Raw genomic sequence first — 10,496 nt, forward strand, 5'->3', positions numbered from 1 at the left:
AAATATTGTTTTTTGGTACAAAGTTTGGCGGAGGGTCCATCCAAATATTTAATGGTGCCTCAGCTATCGTTGCAGAAGTATGTAGTGGCTCTTGTACTATTTCCATTATTTCTGGATTCGGTATTTGCGCCTGATCATCGCTTGTTGGCATTTCTTCTTCATTTGAACTATCAATTTCTTCTGAATTTGACGTTAGCACCCCATCATCTCCTCTCTCATCTTCATCTGAACTTTCCTCTGCTTGCGAATGGGAATACAATTCGTCAGACCCACCAGATTCATTAAAGCAGTCGTTCTCTAATTCAGACTCGATTTCTCCAACATGCAATGGCCGTGGCATTTTGAAGCCTTAAATAATATAAAGCGAGTAAAACACCGGTAAATATAAATATATGTTATAACCACACGAAAGAAAATGAATGGATATAAAAACTGTTGGGATAAAAAGAACCCACAATAAAATACTGTTGGGATATTTGTATCCCAATTAAAAAAATATATCAATTTCACTACACAACACTTTTATAACAATTTTGTGTAATTTTAGATGTTGTTAGAAGATAATTACTTATAGTTTTTACGTGAAATACTCCGGAAGAAAATTATGCTAAACAAAACCACGTGGTTACAAACTTCTTCTTCTTCTTAATTGGCGTAGACACCGCTTACGCGATTATAGCCGAGTTAACAACAGCGCGCCAGTCGTTTCTTCTTTTCGCTACGTGGTGCCAATCGGATATTCCAAGCGTAGCCAGGTCCTTCTCCACCTGGTCCTTCCAACGGAGTGGATGTCTTCCTCTTCCTCTGCTTCCCCCGGCGGGTCCAGCGTCGAATACTTTCAGAGCTGGAGTGTTTCCGTCCATTCGGACAACATGACCTAGCCAGCGTAGCCGCTGTCTTTTAATTCGCTGAACTATGTCAATGTCGTCGTATAACTCGTACAGCTTATCGTTCCATCGAATGCGATATTCGCCGTGGCCAACGCGCAAAGGACCATAAATCTTTCGCAGAAATTTTCTCTCGAAAACTCGCAACTTCGACTCATCAGTTGTTGACATCGTCCAAGCCTCTGCACCATATAGCAGGACGGGAATTATGAGTGACTTACAGAGTTTGGTTTCAGTTTGTCGAGAGAGGACTTTGCTTCTCAATTGCCTACTCAGTCCGAAGTAACACCCGTTGGCAAGAGTTATCCTGCGTTGGATTTCTAGGCTGACATTGTTGGTGGTGTTTACGATGGTTCCAAAAGAGACGAAATTATCTACGACTTCAAAGTTATGACTGTCGTTTGATGATTTTCCAGGTCTAAAGCCACACTGATAAGGTCCAATCAGTTTGTTGACGGTGGGCTTTAAACTTTCACACAATACGCTCGATAGAACCATATACGCGATATTGCGGAGGCTAATCCCACGGTAGTTGGCGCAGATTGTGGGGTCACCTTTCTTATGGATTGGGCATAGCACACTTAAATTCCAATCGTTGGGCATGCTTTCGTCCGACCATATTTTACAAAGAAGCAGATGCATCCTCCTTATCAGTTCTTCGCCGCCGTGTTTGAATAGCTCGGCCGGCAATCCGTCGGCCCCTGCCGCTTTGTTGTTCTTCAGGCGAGCAATTGCTATTCGAACTTCTTCATGGACGGGTAATGGAACGTCTGCTCCATCGTCATCGATTGGGGAATCGGGTTCCCCTTCTCCTGGTGTTGTGCGTTCACTGCCATTCAGCAGGCTGGAGAAGTGTTCCCTCCATAATTTAAGTATGCTCTGGCCAGCAGTGACTAGATCACCTTTGGGGGTTCGACAAGAGTATGCTCCGGTCATGTAAGCCGCCGCATTTTTTCGTAGAATTTTCGAGCATTACCCCTGTCGGCCAGCTTATCAAGCTCTTCGTACTCACGCATTTCGTCGTCTTTCTTCTTCTGTCTAAAAATGCATCTCGCTTCCCTCTTCAACTCTCGGTATCTATCTCATCCCGCACGTGTAGTGGTCGATCGTAACGTTGCGAGGTAGGCAGCCTGTTTTCTCTCCGCTGCGACACGGCACTCCTCGTCGTACCAGCTGTTATTTTGCACTTTCCGAAAGCCAATGGTTTCGGTTGCAGCTGTACGTAAGGAGTTTGAAATGCCGTCCCACAGTTCCCTTATACCGAGTTGTTGACGAGTGCTCTCAGAGAGCAGGAGTGCAAGCCGAGTAGAAAACCGTTCGGCTGTCTGTTGCGATTGCAACTTCTCGACGTCGAACCTTCCTTGTGTTTGTTGGTGTGCGTTTTTTGCTGCACAGAAGCGGGTGCGAATCTTAGCTGCAACAAGATAGTGGTCCGAGTCGATGTTAGGACCTCGGAGCGCACGCACATCTAAAACACTGGAGACGTGTCTTCCGTGATACCTTCTTTACCCACCCTGGCGTTAAAGTCGCCAAGCACGATTTTGACATCGTGGCGGGGCAGCTCTCATAAGTGCGCTCCCAGCACTCATAAAGGACATCTTTGGTCACATCGTCCTTCCCTTCCGTCGGGGCGTGGGCGCAGATCAGCGATATGTTGAATAACCTCGCTTTGATGCGGATTGTAGCTAGACGTTCATTCACCGGAGTGAATGATAGAACTCGGCGATGGAGTCTCTCTCCCACCTCGAATCCCACACCAAACTTGCGCTCCTTTATATGGCCACTGTAGTAAATGCCACAAGGACCTACTCGTCTCTGTCCTTGTCCCGTCCATCGCATTTCTTGGACGGCGGTGATGTCAGCCTTTATTTTCCCGAGGACATCAACCAGCTGGGCAGCGGCATCTTCCCAATTAAGGGACCGGACTTTCCAGGTGCATGCCCTAATATCATTGTCCTGTTTTCGTTTGCCATGGTCGTCATCAAAAGGGTGGTTTCTCTTCCGAGGCTGTTGGTAGTTTTTCATTGGGGTGAGCTTTTTACGTGGCGGGTCTCAAACCCAGCGCACAACCCTATGGGGATGTTTCGCTTTCTCACTTTAGCTCGCCTTCGAACGGATGTTCTTAGGCTACCCGGAGGATACTTGGTCAAAGACCGGAAGTCGTGAGCTGCTTGAGTCATATGTAAAAGAATCGTTTCTGGCCACTCCCAAGTGAAAGGCGATCAGAGAACTTTCCTCACTTGCGTGAACTTCTACTCATGACTCCATCCCCCAAACACACAAACTACCATCTGTCAAAAGCTGAATGGTTTTTCCCGCCTAAATTGTCAACAATGCAACTACATTACCATAGAGAACGTGTTGGGATCTTCGTGAACCAATTTCATATGGTACATTTTAAGTCAGGATTTTTTTAACCAATTTTGGGATAAAAACATCCCAGGAGTCTCGAAACGGTTAAACCTTATAACATAGTTTCCACTTATTAATGGTAGTTCTTGATTACATGTATTATTAATTTCTAAAGGAAATGGTATCATATTACAACTGATTTTCGGTTGTTCTATTTATTTCATTAAGAAATTCAGCAAATTTATCAGTTTTACTGTTGTTTTTATATTTAATTGTATTATTTCAAGTTCTTTACATTTTACAAGATTACAATTATTTTTTAAAATACAATGTTTGCTTATTTTCATTTGTTCTAATGATTTATTATCTTCAAATATCATCGTTTTATTTTTGTAGTTAAATATTTCCTCTATTTTTGCATCTATTTCATTATTTTCTCTGTTAGGTATTGGAATAATTTTTCTTATTTGTAGGTCTTCAAAATTTTTTGGTATTTTTCGTCCAAACACTAGAAATTTATTATTTACAATTACTGTTCCTAGTTGTAGATATTTTAGCTTATTATAATCGATATTATATTTTACAATTTCTTCGTTAGTTAAAATATTCGGGTGTATTATCCCATATTTAGATACAACATTTTCTTGTATATGTTCTATTTTACTTTTTATCAATTGAATTTTTGTGTATTGATATAAATATAAAGTTTGTTTGTATTCATCATATATGTACATATAAGCTTATTTATCGAATTAAGTTCTTTTTCAGTTTTTAACCTGTCACTTTTAACAATTTCTTTTAAGTGTTCAATAGCTGATGAGAAATAATAGTTTATTTTAATTTGTTCGTTTAATGAGTCATTTGTTTGTAGAAGATATGTTTGTATATTTTGTCTGTCGTCTTCGTCCATTGCACCAAAAAGCCATTTTGACATACTGCCAATTGCATTAATCAGTCCTCTTTTATTTCTAGCTCTAACTGCCATAAGTGTCAGTAGCTTATTTCTTATATCTAACAACTCTATTTGCAGTATTTGTTTATTCTCTAATTTCATCAAGATTATATTATCTGTCATAGCATTAATAAAATTTTCTAATTGCTGAATGTCAATCATATGTAGTACTATATCGCTATCTTTTGATATTGCTTGATCTCTAATCTGTAAATCTATGAATCAGTTTTGTTCCTTTGTTTCTGTCAAAGCCATTGTCCCTTCACAATATTGTGTCATTAAAACTATTTTTATTTCGTTTGCCATGGTCGTCATCAAAAGAGGGGTTTCTCATCCGAGGCTGTTTGTCGCTTTTCATTGGGATAGGCTTTTTACGTGGCGGGTCCCAAACCCAGCGCACAACCCTATGCAGGGGATGTTTCGCCTTCTCACTTTAGCTCACCTTCGAACGGATGTTCTTAGGCTACCCAGAGGATACTTGGTCAAAGACCGGAAGTCGTGAGCTGCTTCAGTCATATGTAAAATAATCGTTTCTGGTCACTCCCAAGTGAATGGCGATCAGAGAACTTTCCTCACTTGCGTGAACTTCTACACATGACCCCATCCTCCTAAAAACTATTACTATTCATATTATCCAAATCTGTAAATTTCAAAGGTCTTTTTATATTGGAAGGATGAATATTTTCTAACTTTTCTTCCTTGTATCTAGGTTGTTCCTTATGCCTAACAGCTTTATAATTTTTTATAAATCCTTCTTCTCTCGTTTCCTTATAATTTTCTTTTTTTATTTAATTTTTTTATAATTTTATTCTTTGCTGCTATTAAATTGTTTATTATTTTTCCAAATCTACTTCATTATGCTGTACCTTATTTGGTGTACATTTTATTGTTGAGTGACATCTTTCATGATAATTTCTAATTGCTATTTGTATTAGCTGTTTTATTGATAACCCTTTATTTAGTTTATATAAGATTCTAAAATTTTCTGCTGTAGTATTATAGAATCTTTCTACATCTGCATTACCTGTATGATTATTGGGTTTTGTTAGATGGATTTCAACATTTTCATTATCTAGGAATTCTTTTGTTCTTACTGCTTTAAATTCATTGTCTGCAATAATTTTTCTGGGTTTCCCTATCTTAGTGAAGTGATGTTCTAGCTGTTCGATAATGGTTATGTGGTTTTTATCATTTAACGAGTATGCTGCACCGAACTTAGAAAATTTATCTACTATTGTCAAAAAATGGTGTCCTTTCATTACATACGTATCTATATGTACAATATCATTAATTTTTGAAGGCGTCTCCGAAAGTTTCAATTTTGGTTTAATAGGATTTCTATCGCGCTTTACTTCCTGACATACTTCACATTGATTAATTACAATTTGAATTTATTGCAATAACTTTGGATAACATATTTTATCCGTTATTTGATTATATGTTTCCTGAATGCTTGAATGAAAGCTTTCCCTAACGTGATATAAAGAAATCTGTTTGACTGCTACTACTTCTGTCTCAATATCTTGTGCTCTCATTGTACATTTTATAAATTCTAATTGACCATCATTAGAAAACATTTCGATTAACTTTTCCTGTACTATTTATATTATATTGACGTTCTGAAATTTCTGAAAATATTCCTATTCTACCTTTTGTGATATATTTCCTAAATATCTCACTGAGTTTTATCGAAATCATATTCCGAAATGAAAATAATTATTTTACCGTGTATAATTTTTAACTCTTCAGTTTGTTGTTTGTTAAAATAATTTGCGTCTTATATTTGTTAACAATTTCCTCTTTGATATAAAAATGGTCGTCTAATTCTTTTTCTGCTGAATGCACTGTTGCTAAAGTTTCTTCATCTTCCATATTGTCTGCTACTTTATTTTCTTTGCCTTTTAAATATTCAATGTCGAATTGGTATTCTCCAAGTTTTAATAACCATCTTTGATGTCGAGCTGATATATCTTTTCCTTTGTATTTAGAATGTAAAAATTTTATAGGTTGGTGGTCAGTAAAAATTTTGAATTTATTTCAATAGAGGTATGGCTTAAAATAGTTTATACTCCACATTATCGCAAGAAATTCTTTATCTGTTGCGGAATAGTTTCTTTCGTGGTTATTCAAAGCTCTTGAGGCGTAACAGACTGGGTGTCTCTCTTGTGACAATACTGCACCAATCGCATAATTGGATTCATCTGTTGTTAAAGTAAATTGTTTTTCGAAATCTAGATAACGCAATATTGGATGAGTACTAATAAGTATTTTAAATTTTTCAAATGCTTCAATATAAGTTGGGTCTTTAAGCTTAATTTTAACTCCATTTTTTAAATACTTGGTTATAGGTTGGGCTATTCTAGCGTAGTTTTTTACGATAGTAACCGGTGATTCCTAAAAAACTTTTAATTTGTATTTCTGTTTTTAGGATTTGTAAATTTTCTATAACTTTAATTTTATTAGGATTTGGCTTCATGCCTTCCTCCGTTAAAATGTATCCCAAGAACTCTGTTTCTTTCTTCAAAAAATTGCATTTATCAATTTGAATTTTAAGATTTTTACTTTCAAGAATTTTAAAAATTTCACCTATCGCCTTAATAGGTTCATTCAATGATGTGCTAAATACTAGAATGCCGTCTAAATCCACTACACATGTTTTATTTATATAGTGTCTAAGTATTTCATTTATTAGCCACTGAAATGTGGCTAGTGCGTTTTTCAGTCCAAAAGGCATTCTTAAGAATTCAAAAAGTCCATGTGGTGTTACAAAAGCTGTTTTTTCACTATCTTCCTCTTTTACTATAATTTGATGGTATCCTTTCGCTAAATCTAAAGTAGTAAAATATTGTGCTTTCCCTAATTTGTCTAGAATAGAATCAATATTTGGAAGGGGGTATTTGTCCTCTGTTGTAACCTCATTTAATTTTCTAAAGCTTATTACAATTCTGCATTTTTTTCACCTGAATTATCTATTTTTTCGGCACTACTATTAATGGGCTCGAATATCTGGAGTGACTTTTTTGGATTATTCCCTGCTCTTCCATTTACTTAATTTGTTTTCTAACTTCAAATTCATGCTGAGGTGGACACCTATACAATTTTGAATTAATCTGCTGCTGCGTTGTAATTCTAATTTCATGTTGGATTTCCGTTGTGTTAGTCAATTTATCACCGTCTTTAAACAATAATTTATTATATCTTTTGAGTAATTTAATTATTTCTCTATTTTCTTCTTCTTTAAATGCTCTAGGTTTAATCTCTCAAATTTTAACTCTGCAGTTTCAAGATTACAAATTTGATTTAAGTCATTTAGTTTATTTAAAATCGAACTTTTTTTCGGTTTAGAGTTATTTTCCCTTTTTCTATATCTATATACGTATTGAGAAAAGTAAGCATATCCATGCCTATTATAAAGTCATATTTACGTACTCTTAATGGTGTAACTTTCCATCTTATTCTCGCGTTACTAGGTAAGTTAAATTCTTCTGGTGCTAATGAATGCACTTCATAATTTATTTTATCCTCATTTGTAATTGTACTAAATGTTAAAGGATTTTTCAATTTAATTTTTGGAAAGTCGTCAATCTCGCTATTGATCAGGCTCAAACTAGCTCCTGTATCAATTAGTGCAATATTCTTTTTATTAATTTTAATTTTTATTTTAAGTAATGATTCCGAGGCTGGTTCATAAAAAAATACTATTATTAACTTCTTCGTCTCTTGGTATATCAGTTCGTGAAGATCCTACCTGGCCTTACCTACTCGAATTAAGCGATCTTGGCTATATTGCGAATTAGGGTGTCCTGCCAATTGTGGGCTCATTGAACTATATTGGTATTATCTATTTCCATCGGTTCGCCTGGGTTTTGTTTAAATTGATTATTTCGACCATAATTCTGTCTATATTGGTTGGATTGATTTTAACCAAAGTATGGTTTATATTGATTTGGTTGATTTGATTAAAATTTGGTCTAGGGTTTCCTATCGCTTGTGGCCCTTGAAAATTACCTGAATTTGGTTTGTAATTATTATTAAATTTTCCACTATTATATTGTTTAAATTGGCCTGATTTATTATGTCTAATATCATTTTCATATACTCGTATTTGATTATATGAACCTTGATTATCTCGACGTCTATAATTTGTATTAGTCTTTGTCCTCGATCAGGATACCTATTACTATATTTTTCCGTTGAGCTATCTCCTTTTATTCTAAATTTCATGTATTCCGGCCTAATATTACTATCTTCAAATCTTCTACTTGCCATTATTGTTATTATTTCATTAAGGTTCCCTTATCATCTCCTTTATGGTATTTACTAATAAGCTGTCCATGTTACTTAAGTCAATGTAACTGTCACCCCTATATTACACTGTCAGTTTGTCCGACTTATATTTAATATTCTGTATTTCTCTCATAACTTCATTTACGGAACTTACCTTAAGATTCCCAATCTTCTTATACAGATGATGCGGCTCTACTTCGGGTCAATACCTCAGTTTTAGGGTTTCCTTTATTAACTGCCAGTTGTCTGGTTAAGGTATATTGATAATTGTATTTTTCGCCTCTCCCTAGATGGTCCTGTAGTAAATTGATCGCGTCACCTCCTTTGGATAGTAGGTACTCGATGCTGCTGAAGAACGAGTTTATTGTAATATCGCCTGTCCCCGTAAATATCGGCAGGTCGTTAACTGTTTTTATGAGTGCATGCCTTGCTGTTGCTTCCTTCTGTCCGGTTTCTTAGTTCGAGGTAAGATTGCCGCATTTGCTGCAACTGTTACTCTCTGCGAGCAAGCTCCTCTACTAAGTTGACTGCCGCCATCTGAGTCTGCATTTCGTTCTCCATTTGTCTCCTGTTACCGAAGGCTCGGTGCCTTGATGATTTAATTTTGTTTTTATGGGTTCGGTTACCTCACTTTTTAAACTTTAACTTTTTGGTGAACTCACGCTCTTTTTGTTTTGAGACGAGTTCACTGCAAACACTTCACAAAAACTTTTGTTTTTTTTTAACTTTTTCTGGTGAATTAACGCCTTTTAATTTTTTAGGTCGTTTTCACTTCTGAACTTTTCCTTTTATTTCTTTTCACAAATTATGTCCACTGCACCATCGGTGGTGTCGATTTTTGTGTTTATCCGGGTTGTTTTATATTGTGATTTATATTCTGGAGGGTCTAGTCAAATCCTGAGTTGGCTACAGAATTGCAGAATTAGTTTTGGGATTTATAAAAAATTATTGGTTTTAACGATTTCCGGAGGGAAAAAAATTTTTGTTGTTTTTCGAACGCGGTTTGTTTCACTGAATCCTTAATTTAATATTTTTTAAGGATCCTATCGACTGCGCCAATTTTATATTACGGTCGCGTTCAAACGTTTTTAAAAAACTTGTACCGAATTAAAACCAGGTGGTTTGGATATTGGAATCAGACTCCACTTTCACTTTATTAATAATAATCATTGGAGTTACTATTGCAATGAATTATTGCTTACAAATCATAAAAACTTATTATACTTATTACATGTGTTTTGCAAGAAAGAAAGCAAGCACTTGCTTATACATCATTTTTACTTAAATGCTGATTAAGGTAATAACCTCATAACTTAATAGTTTAAACAGATTCTCGGAAATATTGTTAACAAAATGATTTTGTTTTGTATCTTTATGTTTTTTTTTTTTAAGTTGAGTTTTGCAATAGCAAACGAAATGGTATCATATTACAATTTTACTGATTTTCGGTTGTTCTATTTAAATATTTCATTAAGAAATTCAGCAAATTTATCAGTTTTACTGTTTGTTGTTGGGTTATTTATATATGTAACTCGCGCTCTCATTTGTAAACAAAGGGTGGTAAAATACATTGCTCTCAATTCGCTCTTCATGTCGCTCTCGCTAATTTCAAAATATTTTTAAATTTACCGACGACAGTGGAGACGACAGTAGACTTGACAGTAAAGAGGAGTGATGCCACTAATATGTAAACTGTAAATTCGTCAAAGCTCTAACAAACCTCTCGTTATTTTACAAATAAAAGCATAAAATAGTTCTCTTATATTATTTGTAATAACGATTGATAATTCAAAACAAAAATATTTACCTATTTACTTATTTTTTGCATAAGAAATTTCAGTTTGAACAAAATATTACAATTTCGTTGAAGTGAAAGGTATTAGTATGGCAACAACGAAATTGTGTACATACTGTGTTGTTTTGTGTACATGCCGGCCATTGTTATGTCGCTGCCTTCTTACAAATGTTCATGTAGTGGGATTCACGACGCCATTTACAGTTCACTATCGTCCTGTCAG

The sequence above is a fragment of the Bactrocera neohumeralis genome, unplaced genomic scaffold, assembly GCF_024586455.1.
Source record: "Bactrocera neohumeralis isolate Rockhampton unplaced genomic scaffold, APGP_CSIRO_Bneo_wtdbg2-racon-allhic-juicebox.fasta_v2 cluster10, whole genome shotgun sequence".
In the NCBI taxonomy this organism is placed as follows: Eukaryota; Metazoa; Arthropoda; class Insecta; order Diptera; family Tephritidae; genus Bactrocera; species Bactrocera neohumeralis.